This window comes from Myotis daubentonii, chromosome X, assembly GCF_963259705.1.
Source record: "Myotis daubentonii chromosome X, mMyoDau2.1, whole genome shotgun sequence".
NCBI lineage: Eukaryota > Metazoa > Chordata > Mammalia > Chiroptera > Vespertilionidae > Myotis > Myotis daubentonii.
Window position 1 is genome coordinate 115,343,167 of NC_081861.1, and position 12,399 is coordinate 115,355,565.

A 12,399-nucleotide genomic window follows, 5' to 3' on the forward strand; every position below is an offset into this window, starting at 1 on the left:
AGCTGGAGGGGATTTTTGCATATATTTGACATATATTTTCATACAATTAAATAAAAATGAATATACATATTAAATTTACATATAGATTAGTGAACTAAAATATTTTCTGGCATTATTTTTAGTTAAGTTACTAACATAAATTCTAAATATATACTTCAAAAAAGCATAACCAAATACAGTCATTCTACTCATCACATGATATAGTAGATGCTTTATTTGTTGTTAACTTTAAGGGCTGCCATTTACATATAATTTGAGCAGTCAACAGCTACCATGCTCACTGAATGATGCAATTGAATAGAGATTTGGGTCCTATAATGTCTTTTTTTAGGTTGTGAACTTTAAAAAACACTGTTAACTGAATCACCTAGTCCAACAAGATTGGCACTCAGTTTAGATGAGGTGGCATTGACTCATGTTCTCCTAGCAAAGTGGAACAATAAGCCCTAGAGATAACACAAGAGGCAATCAAAGATAGTTGTGAAAGGTAAGCAGCAGAAAGCACAATAATTTGAGATCCCAGAACTGGAGGAAAAGAACAGCAAGTTGGATGTAACCCCATCCAACAGAATGTGATGTGTCCCTTACCACAAACTAGTAACACAAGGCAGCAGAGGTCAGTTTGGATCATTCCTCCCCTGGATTGAATAGGAGTTCCTTTGACAATACCAGATAAGCTAGATACAACTGGCAAGGTACATTGAATAGGATCCTTTCTAGTAATAAGGAGCCAACAAAAAGGCCTCTCCTTCTCCCAGGCCTAAAAGGTGTGGAGACATCTGACAACACTGATTACATCAAATGGCCTAGTCCAGGAAAACTCTTTTTTCTTGTGGGCTGAGGCTGCCTTCTCCTGCACAGAGATACTGGGGAAGCCACAGGACCCTGGAAGGGGGATGCTCCCACCCACCCCCCACCAATAAGCTACCAGCCAGGAAGTACTCTTCCACCCAGCAAGCAGAAGATTTTGCCATGAAAGCCTGCAGGTCAGAGACTACCTTTTATCCCAGTGAGACACTAGGAAGGTTAGGCAGAAATGACAAGAGGGACACCATGACATCAAGCAACCTGGCCCAGAAAGCATCTTTGTCCCTATGGACCTGAGACTTCCCTCCCACACCCAGGGACATCATGGCAAGCACAGGATACTGGTAGCCCTATCCATCATAAGAGGTGTCTGGCCATGGAAGCCTCTTTGACCTGGTGACCATGAGAGTCCCCTCTCTTCTCTGGAGACATCGCAGCAGTTGGAGAATACCAGTATAGACAGTCTTTCACAACATGCACCCTTTGTCTTCATGGATATGAGAAATCCCTACTCCACATAGAAGCACTGGGCATCCTAGCCTGGGGAACTCCTGAATCCTCAGGCAGTACCATTAGGGACCACTGGGAATGTCAACCTCACCAGTTAACCAAGCAGATCATAATAACACCACAAAGGCTCTGATTATAGAACTATTCTTGGAACCACAGCAGGACTGGGACTTGTGACTAAAATTGCAAAAGGTAAATGTCTACTAAAATGAAAAATTAGAAGAGGAACCAGAACGTGCATACATAAGAGACAAAATGTCCAGTACATCACTCATAATACTAAGAACCAAGAAAACCACAACTAGAATGATAAAAGGCATCTAAGGTCATCACTGGGATGAATCAGATGTTAAAATTATCTGACAAGAATTCTAAAGCAGGAGTCATAAAAATACTTAAACACTCAAATACAACATCTTTCAAAACATATGAGAAAGCTCAGAAATGAAATAGAGATTACAAAAAGAACAAAGTGGGACCTATGAAACTAAAACATTCAATAGGCACAATGAAAAGAAAACTTGGTGTATGGCTTTAATAGTAGTGGGAGATGACAGAGGATAAAATCAGTGGACTTGAAAACAAAAAGAGTTGACCCATTCTGAAGAAAATAGATGATATAGAATAATAATGTTAAAAGAACGGGGTCTTAAAACTTTTGAGACAATAGCAAAGGATCCATCACTTGCATCATTGGTATCCTAGCAAGAGAGTAGAAAGTGGGTGGGTGTGAAAGAATATCACCCAAATGAAAGGTTGAAAATTTATTGAATTTGGTAAAAGACACAAACCTACACAATAATAAAGTCAAGTGAACCTGAAACAAAATATGCCTAAACGGATCTATGGCAATACATATCCTATCTAATAAAAGAGAAACATGGTAATTGGCGTACAACCACTACCCTTCCCATTGGTTAATCAGCGAGATATGCAAATTAACTGTCAGCCAAGATGGCGGCCGGCAGCCAGGCAGCTTGAAACTAACATGAGGCTTGCTTGCTTCAGTGACGGAGGACTCCAATGTTCCCCGCCTGCCGCTGCAGGCCTCTGAGCCTGCAGTTTCAAACATTGTAACAAATATAGACGCTAAACAAAACCCCAGAAACCAGCTTTCAGCTAGCCGGGATCTCAGACCTGGAGTTGATACAGAGTTTCGATTATAGAACTGAAACAAACCAGATACCTGCTTTCAGGAGTGGAGGCCTAAGAGCTGGAGCCTCAGAGCTAAAGCTGGCCCAGAATAAAAAAAAAAAAAGAAGAAGAAAAAAAGGAGCGGTTGGGAGCTTCAGTCCCAGCCTGAAAACAGCCCTCAGCCCCTCACCCAGACTGGCCAGGCACCCCAGTGGGGACCCCCACCCTGAAGGGTGCGTGACCAGCTGCAAATAGCCATCATCCCCTCACCCAGGCTGGCCAGGCACCCCAGTGGGGACCCCTACCCTGATCCAGGACACCCTTCAGGGCAAACCAGCCAGCCCCCACCCATGTACCAGGCCTCTATTCTATATAGTAAAAGGGTAATATGCCTCCCAGCACTGGGATCAGTGTATCAGGGGGCAGCGCCCAAACTCCCTGATCACCCTGCGGCTCTGTGTGTGACAGGGGGTGGGGCCACAACCTCCCTATCAGCCCTGCTCTGTTCATGACAGGTGAAGGCTCCCCAACCCCCTGATCGGCCCTGCTCTGTGCCTGATAGGGGGGAACTCCCCAAACCCCTGATCACCCTGAAGCTCTGTGTGTGACAGGGTGCGGCGCCCCAACCCCCTCACCCCACGGGCCCTGCTCTGTGTGTGACGGGGTAGAGCCATAACCTCCCATCGGCCCTGCCCTGAGTGTGAGAGTGGTGGCGCCCCAACCCCCTGATTGGCCTTGCTCTGTGGGTGATAGAGGGCGGCGTCCTAACCCCCTGATCCGCCCTGCTCTGTGTGTGACAGGGGGCGGTGCGCCAACTCCCCTATCGGCCCTACTCTTTGAGTGACAGGGGGGAGCTCCCCAACCCCCTGATAGGCCCTGCTCTGTGCATGACAGGGGGCAGCGCCCCAACCCCCTGATGGGCCCTGCTCTGTGTATGACAGGGGGGAGCTCCCCAACCCCCTGATTGACCCTGTTCTGTGCGTGACAGGGGGGAGCTCCCCAACCCCCTGATCGACCCTGCTCTGTGCGTGACAGGGGGCGGTGCCCCAACCCTCCAATCAGCCCTATCCTGAGCATGACTGAGGGTGGCATCGCAACCTCCCAATCCACCCTGCTTTGTGCATAACAGGGGGCAGCGTCCCAACTCCCCAATCAGCCCTGCTCTGAGGCCAACCAGGGGCTGCACCTAGATTGGGCCTGCCCTCTGCCACCTGGGAGCAGGCCTAAGCCAGCAGGTCGTTATCTCCTGAGGGGTCCCAGACTGAGAGAGGGCACAGGCCAGGCTGAGGGACACCCCCCCCCCGCCTCCCCCCGCCAAGTGCACAAATTTTTGTGCACCGGGTCTCTAGTAATAATTATAATTCTGAAAACTAAAGACAAAATCTTGAAAGCATCCAGACAGAAAGACACATTACATATAGGGGAATAAACAATTTGAATCACAGTGATTTATCTTCTGAAACATAGTCAGAAGGATGTGTAAGGACTTTTTTCAGGTGCTTAAAAGGTGTGGCAAAGCTATTTCAGGAATGAAGGGCAAGTAAAGTTACTCTCTGATTAAGGAAAACCAAAAGAATTTGTCACTACCAGAACTACTCAAAGATTGCCTGAAGCCATTCTTCAAACAGTAAGGAAATTATATTCCTTGTAACAATCCCACACTTAGTCCATTTTTCACATAAAAAAAGGAAGCTTTCAAAGGGTTTAAGTACCCAAGTGACTCTGCTAGTCAATGGTAGAGCTGAGATCCAAACTCAGGCTGACTAATTCTAAAGTTTGACTCTTCACCCCTATGCATTGCCAGCTTAAGCTATTTCATATGATCAAATCTTGTTTTAGAAACGTGTATAATTTGAATACATGTAATAAGAATAACATAAACTAGGCTGTATCATATATTGATGTCCTCAAACCATATAATTTATATAACTCCAAACATGAATTTTATATTCAAGGTAGGATAGGAGACTGCCTTTTGCTGAAAAAAAAAAAAAAAAACAAAACAAAAACAGATTTTAAAAAATCCTGCTCCAGCCCGGCCAGTGTTGTCAGTGGTTTAGCATCGACCTATGAACCGGGAGGTCATGCTTCAATTCCCGGTGTAGGGCATGCAGGAGGCAGCCGATCAATGATTCTCTCTCATCATTGATGTTTCTATGTCTTTCTCTCCCTCTCCTTTCCTCTCTGAAATCAATAAAAACATATTTAAGAAAAAATCCTGCCCCAATTACATTGTGTTGGAGAGCACAAACCTTTGGTGAGTCAAAGCTATGTAAAATCAGGTACTTGGGTTCATCTAATGCGTCCATCGCCCAAGGCAGGGGCCAGCTCACTGCCCAGAACTCAGCCCCAGTCCAGGCTTCTTTACCATTAAGGCAACAGTCTTAGGATCTTGTAATAAAGTTTTAACAAAATTCCAAAGCCCCCAAATCTTCCTGGGGTTAACAGATGTCCTGACACACTACATGCCAGCCTGGAGCATCAGTTATGGCTCCTCAGTTATGGCACATTACATCAGCGGTGTTTGAAATACCCTCTTTGTATTTAGTAAGTCCCAGATGTTGATGACTAGTACTGACATTATTTTAAAGGTAGAGTTCAGTGCATAAAATTATTGAGAACTCATTTCTTTTGAAAACTTCAAATCCCAGAATGTTATCTTAGCTAATAAATGTACATGTGCAGTTTTCATTTCATACTCTCTGATGGTGAAGTTTCCTCCACCTTATTCTGTGAGTTAGTACCAGTTAACCTTGCTAAAAATCTATTTTTCTCACTTCGTTTGCTCCTAAATCTCTGGCATATGTCTCACATGCCCACAATCATATTCAGACCCTCTGAGCCTTCTTGTCACCTTAGATTCCACCCCATTCTCACTACTCCCACCAGATGAGCTTTCAAAATCTTTTCAACTTAGTCCTTTTAAATCTAAAATAGTTCCAGTTAGTGCTGATTTGTTGGTAGTTGATATTAGTACAACATATAAAGTATAATTCTAAAAATATTTAGTTGAGAAATATAAACAGAATTCTTTAGGATTTACCAACCACCTGTGTGACCTTGAGTTAATCAAATACATACTGAGCTTCCATTGTTTTCATTAATGGTAGGATTGCATTAGATGAGTTAAAACATTCTTTTTTATCTTTATTGTTTAAGGTATTACATATCTTCCCTATTTTTTATTTTTTCAAATATATTTTATTGATTTTTACAGAGAGGAAGGGAGAGAGATAGAGAGTTAGAAACATGGATGAGAGAGAAACATCCATCAGCTGCCTCCTGCACACCCCCTACTGGGGATGTGCCCACAACCAAGGTTCATGCCCTTGACTTGAATTGAACCTGGGACCCTTCAGTCCACAGGCCGATGCTCTGTCCACTGAGACAAACCGGTTAGGGCTCTTCCCTATTTTTACTCAATGACCCCTTCTCACCCCCACCCCTGACCCAGGACTTCACCACACTATTGTCTGTGTCCATGGGTTATGCATATATGCTTACAAGTTATTTGGTTGTATCTTCCCACTCTCCCCCACCTTCTATCTGAGATTTGACAGTCTGTTACATACTTCTGTGTCTCTGGATCTATTTTGTACATCAGTTTATTTTGTTCACTAGATTCCACATATGAGTGAGATCATGTGATATTTGTCTTCCTCTGACTTATTTCGCTTAACATAATACTGTCCAGGTCCCTCCATGCTGGCTCAGAGGGTAAGAGATCATTCTTTAATACAGCTGCATAGTATTTCATGGTATAAATGTACCACAGATTTTTTTATCCACTCATCTACTGATGGGCACTTGGGCTGTTTCCAGATCTTAACTATTGTAAATTGTGCTGCTATGAACATTGGGGTGCATACATTCTTTCTGATTGGTGTATTGGGTTTCTTAGAATATGATCCTAGAAGTGGGATAACTGGGTCAAATGGCAGTTACAAATACAATTTTTTGAGGAAACTCCATATTGGTTTCCATAATGGCTGTACCATTCTGCATTCCCACAAGCGGTGTACTAAGGTTCCCTTTCTCCACATGCTCACCGGCATTTCTCATTTGTTGATTTATTGATGGTAGCATTCTGACAGGTGTGAGGTGATACCTTAGTGTCCTTTAATTTGCATCTCTCTGATGATCAGTGACTTTTAGCATTTTTTCATGTCTCTTGGCCATCAATATATCCACTTTGGAGAAATATCCAATAAGGTCCTTTGCCCATTTTTTAATTGGATTGTTTGTTTTCATTTTGTTAAGTTGTCTGAGTTCCTTATATATTTTGGATATTAACCCTTTATAAGATGCATCATTGCCAAATATGTTCTCCCATACAGTGGGCTCCCTTTTCATTTTGCTGATGGTTTCTTTTGCTATGCCTTTTATTGTGATGTAGTCACATTTGTGTATTTTCTATTTAGTATTTCTTGCCCTAGGAGATGTATCCACAAACATATTGTTACAAGAGATGTCTGAGATTTTGCTGCATATGAATTCTTACAGGATTGTTAAAGTTTCACGATTTACATTTAAATCTTTTATCCATTTTGATTTTATTCTTGTGTATGGTGTAAGTTGGTGGTCTAGTTTCATTTTTTTTTTTTGCATGTATCTCTCCAATTTTCCCAACATTTACTGAAGAGACTGTCTTGACTCCATTGTATGCACTTGCCTCCTTTGTCAATATTAATTGAGCATAATGGTGTGAGTTGATTGCAGGGGTCTCTGTTCTATTCCACTGATCTATATGCCTGCGTTTCTGTCAATACCAGGCTGTTTTGGTTACAATGGCTTTGTAGTATAATTTGAAATCTGGTATTGTGGTCCCTCCAACTTTGTTCTTCTTTATCAGGATTGCTGCAGCTACTGGGGTCTTTTTTGGTTCCATATAAATTTTTGGAGTATTTGTCCTACATGTGTGAAATATGCCATTGGTAATTTAATAGGGATTGCATTGAATCTATAGATTGCTTTGGGTAGTATGGGCATTTTAATGATATTGATTGTACCAATCCATGAACACAGTATAATCTTCCACTTGTGTATATCTTCCTCTATCTTTTTTTCCCAACATCCTATAGTTTTCAGAGTACAAGTCTTTTTATATCCTTGGTTAAGTTTATTCCTAAGCCTCTTAAATTTTTATTGTTATTGTTGCAATGGTAAATGGAATTGTTTTTTTAGTTTCTCTTTCTGAATTATTGGTGTATAAAAAGGCCATCAATTTCTGGGTGTTAATTTTATATCCTTCTACATTGCCAAATTCATTTATTAAATCTAGTTCTTTAGGGAGTCTTTAGGGTTTCCTATATACAATATCATGTCATCTGGGCATAATGAAAGTTTTACTTCCTCAGTTCCAGTTAGGTGCATTTTATGATTTCTTCTTCTTTAATCTTTGTGGCTAGTACTCCCAGTACTATTCTATATAATAAAAGGATAATATGCAAATAGACTGAAAGGCGGAACAACTGAACAACCAGTTGCTATGACGTGCACTGACCACCAGGGGGCACGCGTGGAACATGGCAGACATTGGTAGCAGAGCATGGAATATGGCAGGCGTCAGCCACTGTGGGATGGTGGAGCAGGTGGGCAGGGGCACCAAACCAAGGTGGAGCACAGGTCACTGTCATCAGGGCAATCCTCTGTTGGTTACTAAAAATTCTTTGCTCCCACACACTGCAGTCCTGCCTGGCGCTTGCACCTGCTGCTGGCACCGGCCCCACTCATATCCACAGCCAGCACCTGGTGCTGGTCCCAGTCGCTCAGCACTGTCAGCAGGTGCATGCAGCAGCTGCCAGCCCCGATCACCCCTGAGGGCTTCTGCACTTCCCCCTGCTCCTGAGGGGAGATTGGGGCCGGCAGCTGCTGCTCACACCTGCTGCTGGCACCGACCCCAATCTCTCTGTGCTGACAGGGGGTGCGAGCTGGGCCAGTGCCCTCAGTGCATGGGAGCGGCAGCAGAGGGAGTGGGGCTGCCAGCAGACAAGGGACCAGGGGCCACGGCGGGAGGGGCCAGGAAGGGGCATGGAGGATGGGCCAAGACCTGCCCCTGTGCTCACCACACCCTCACAGCCCACAGTTCCTTTCAAGGTGCGCACATTCTTGCATTGGGCCCCTCAGTGTTGAATAATAGTGGTGAAAGCAGACAACCCAGTCTTGTTCCTGTTCTTAGGGGAAATGATTTTAGTTTTTGCCCATTGAGTATGATGTTGGCTGTAGGTCTGTCATATATGGCATTTATTATGTTGAGGTATGATCCCTCTATTTCCATTTTGCTGAGAGTTCTTATCAAAAAATGGCTGTTGGATTTTCTGTTTCCGTGTCTATTCATATGATCATATGATTTTTTAATTTCAATTTGTTTATGTGTAATATCATGTTTACTGATTTCCAAATATTGTACCAGACTTGCATCCCTGGAATAAATCCACTTGGTCATGGTGTATGATCTTTTTAATATATTGCTGGATCCGATTTGCCGATATTTTCTTGAGGATTTTAGCATCTATGTTCATCAGGGATATTGGCCTGTGATTCTCTTCTTTGTAGTGTCTTTAACTGGTTTTGGAATTAGGGTAATGCTGACCTCATGAAATGAGCTTGGAAGAGTTCCTTCCTATTGATTTTTTAAAAATAATTTAAGGAGGATAGGTGTTAGTTCTTCTTTGAATGTTTGGTAAAACTTCCCTGTGAAGTCATCCAGACCAGTGCTTTTGTTTGTTGGGAGGTTTTTTTTATCATTTTTTAAATTACTGCTTCAATTTCATCAGTTGTTGTTGGCCTGTTCAGGTTTTCTAAATCTTCCTGATTCATTATTGGAAGACTGAATTTTTCTAGGAATTTGTCCATTTCTTCCACATTGTCCAGCTTGTTGACATATAGTTGTTCATAATATTTTCTTACAATCCTTTGTATTTCTGTAGTCAGTTACTACTTCACCACTTTTGTTTCTGATTTTGTTTATTTAAGTCCTCTCTCTTTGTTTGTTGATGAGTCTGAATAGAGGTTCATCAATATTGTTTATCTTTCCAAAGAACCATATCTTGGTTTCATTGATCTTTTGTTTTTTCATTTTCGCTTTTTGTGTTTTAGATTTCGGGTTTTTAGTATCTATGTCATTTATTTGGTTTGATATTTATTATTTTCTTCCTTCTACTTACTCTGGGATTTTCTTACTGTTCTCTTTCTAATTCTTTATGTTGTAGGATCAAATAGTTTATTATTAATTTTTCTATAGGCTTGTAGTGCTATAAACATACCTCTCAGGACTGCTTTTGCTGTGTCCAAGAGATTTTGGGTGTTGTGTGTTGATTTTCATTTGTTCCCAGGAAGTTTTTTATTACTTTCTTGATCTTATTGGTAACACACTCTTGTTTATCACATGTTCTGTAGCCTCCATTTATTTGAATGTTTTTGAGTGTTTTTATTATAATTCATTTCTAATTTTATTCCCTTGTATTCCCAAGAAGATGCTTGATATGATTTCAATCTTTTTGAACTTGTAAAAACTTGTTTTGTGTCCTAACATGCAGTCTATCTTTTAGAATGACCCATGTGCACCTGAGAAGAACATGTATTCTGCAGCATTGTGGTGAAATGTTCTATAAATATCAATTAAATCCATCTGACCAGGTGTGTCCTTTAGAGTCACTGTTTCCTTGTTGATTTTTTTGTCTGGTAGATCTATCCAGTGAAGTCAACGGGATGTTAAATTCCCTTACTATGGCTGTATTAGTGTTTATGTTTGTTTGTTTATAATGTTAGGTGCTCCTATATTGGGTGCATATGCAGGCACCCTCTAAAAGGGCCAACACACACAATTTATTTACAAGTATTATCAGCTCTTGTTAGATCCATCCCTGTAGTATTATATAGTGACTTTTATTGTCTCTTTTTTTTTATTGCTTAAAGTATTACAAAGGGTATTACATATGTATCCATTTTATCTTGATATGGCCTTAATTTGGAAGTCTATCTTATAAGATATGAATATTGTTACCCCAGTCTTTTATTCTGAGGTGGGTCTCTTGTAGACAGCATGTAATTGGGTCATGTTTTCATATCCATTCAGCTACACTATGTCTTTTGATTGGAGAATTTAATCCATTTACATGTAAGGTTATTATTTATATGTACTTGTTTTTTGCCATTTTAATTTTTTATGTCTGTGTTTCTTTCTCTATATATCTCTTCTTCTCATTACAATAGTCCCTTTAGCATTTCTAGTATTCCTGGTTTAGTGGTAGTAAACCCATTTAGACTTTTATCATCTGGGAACCTCTTTATTTCATCATCTATTTTTGAATGATACCCTTGCTGGATATAGTAATCTTTGTTTCAGTTTCTTGCTTTTCATTACCTCGGGTACTTCATGCCATTTCCTTCTGGCCTGTAGAGTTTCTGATAAAAAATTAGCTGACAGACTTATGGGAGCTCCTTTGTAGGTTACAAATTGCTTTTCTCTTGCTGCCTTTAAGATTCTCTCTTTGTCTTTAACTTTTGGCATTTTAATTATGCTGTGTTTGGATTCTTCTTTCTTGGCACTCTCTTCGCCTCCTGAACTTGGGTGACTTTTTCCTTCACCAGGGTAAGGAAATTTTCTGACATTATTTCTTCAGATTCTCTAACCCTTGCTTACTTTCTTCAACTTCTGGTATTCCAATTATGCAAATATTGTTACATAGCATGTTGTCCCACAGCTTCCTTTAACTGTCCTCCTGTTTTTAGTTTTTGTTTTTATTTATTTATTTTTTTTATTTTGGGGTCTCTAATTGAGAGATTTTTTTCTACCTGAGTTCTAATTCACTGATCAGATCCTTGGCTTATCCTAATCTGCTGTTTATTCCTTCCAATGTGTTCTTTGTTTGTACTATGTCATTCTTCATTTCTGACTATCCCTTTTTCTTAGTTTCTATATATTTTCTTATGCTGTTGAGCATCCTTATAATCATTAGTCTGAACTATATATCTGATAAATTTCTTATCTTCATTTCTTTTGATTATTCTATAGAATTATCTTCTTTTTTAATTTGGGGATTGTCTTTTTTCTTCCCATTTTGGCTGCCTGTTTGGGTCTGTGTCTGCTTATTAGGTACATATGCTACTACTCCCAGTGCAGGACAATGTTAGATGCTGTGAGTACCTTGTTTGGCACTATCTGCAATCCTCTACTGTGGCTGGATGCTTTGGAAAAGACGAAGGTATGCACCAAGGTCTGCTGTTCCTAGCAGGGAGTCCAGAAGGAGATCAGGCAAAGACTCAATGCATCCAGAGATCAGCCTCTGTCTGCAGTCTGTTATTCCGTTTTTATTAGCCCCAGGCTATGGACCACAACAAGGCTTAGATTCCACAGGGTGGGGCAAGAGTTTTTCTAACAGGGTGGGGAAATTGTTTCCCCCACCCGCAGGTCTGCCAGAAGAGTATGTCATCTTCAATATGAAGGAATTACTCAGCACAGGAAACCGGGGTGGCTACCTTCTGAGCTCTAACAGCAGAGACCCCAAATCTGGAATCTCCTCACACAGCTCTAGTCCACTCTGCCTTTCCTCTGCTGGAGCCCAAGGTGAGTGGCTTCACACAAAATTGTGTGTGTTGGCCCTTTCAGAGGGTGCCTGCATTTGCAGCCATCTCTGGCTGGTAGACAGCAACCCTGCTGCTTTTCACAGCCAGGTGTTGTGTGGGCACCTTTTTCAGTTCTGGTGCTCTGGGTTGGGGAGCCCTGCTTGGTGTTTAGACCCAAGATTTCTCAGTGGGAAACCCCCCACAGCTGAGATATCCCTCCAGAACTTCATCTACTATCTGTGGTAGCCTGGCCAGCCCTTTCACACCTCCACCCTTACCAGTCTCTATGTCATTTCCACTTTCTGTCCTTGGTTATCAGGGTTCTTTCAAGTTAGTCTTCAGTTGATTTTTCAGGGTAGGTTTTTTTCTGTATTTTAGCTT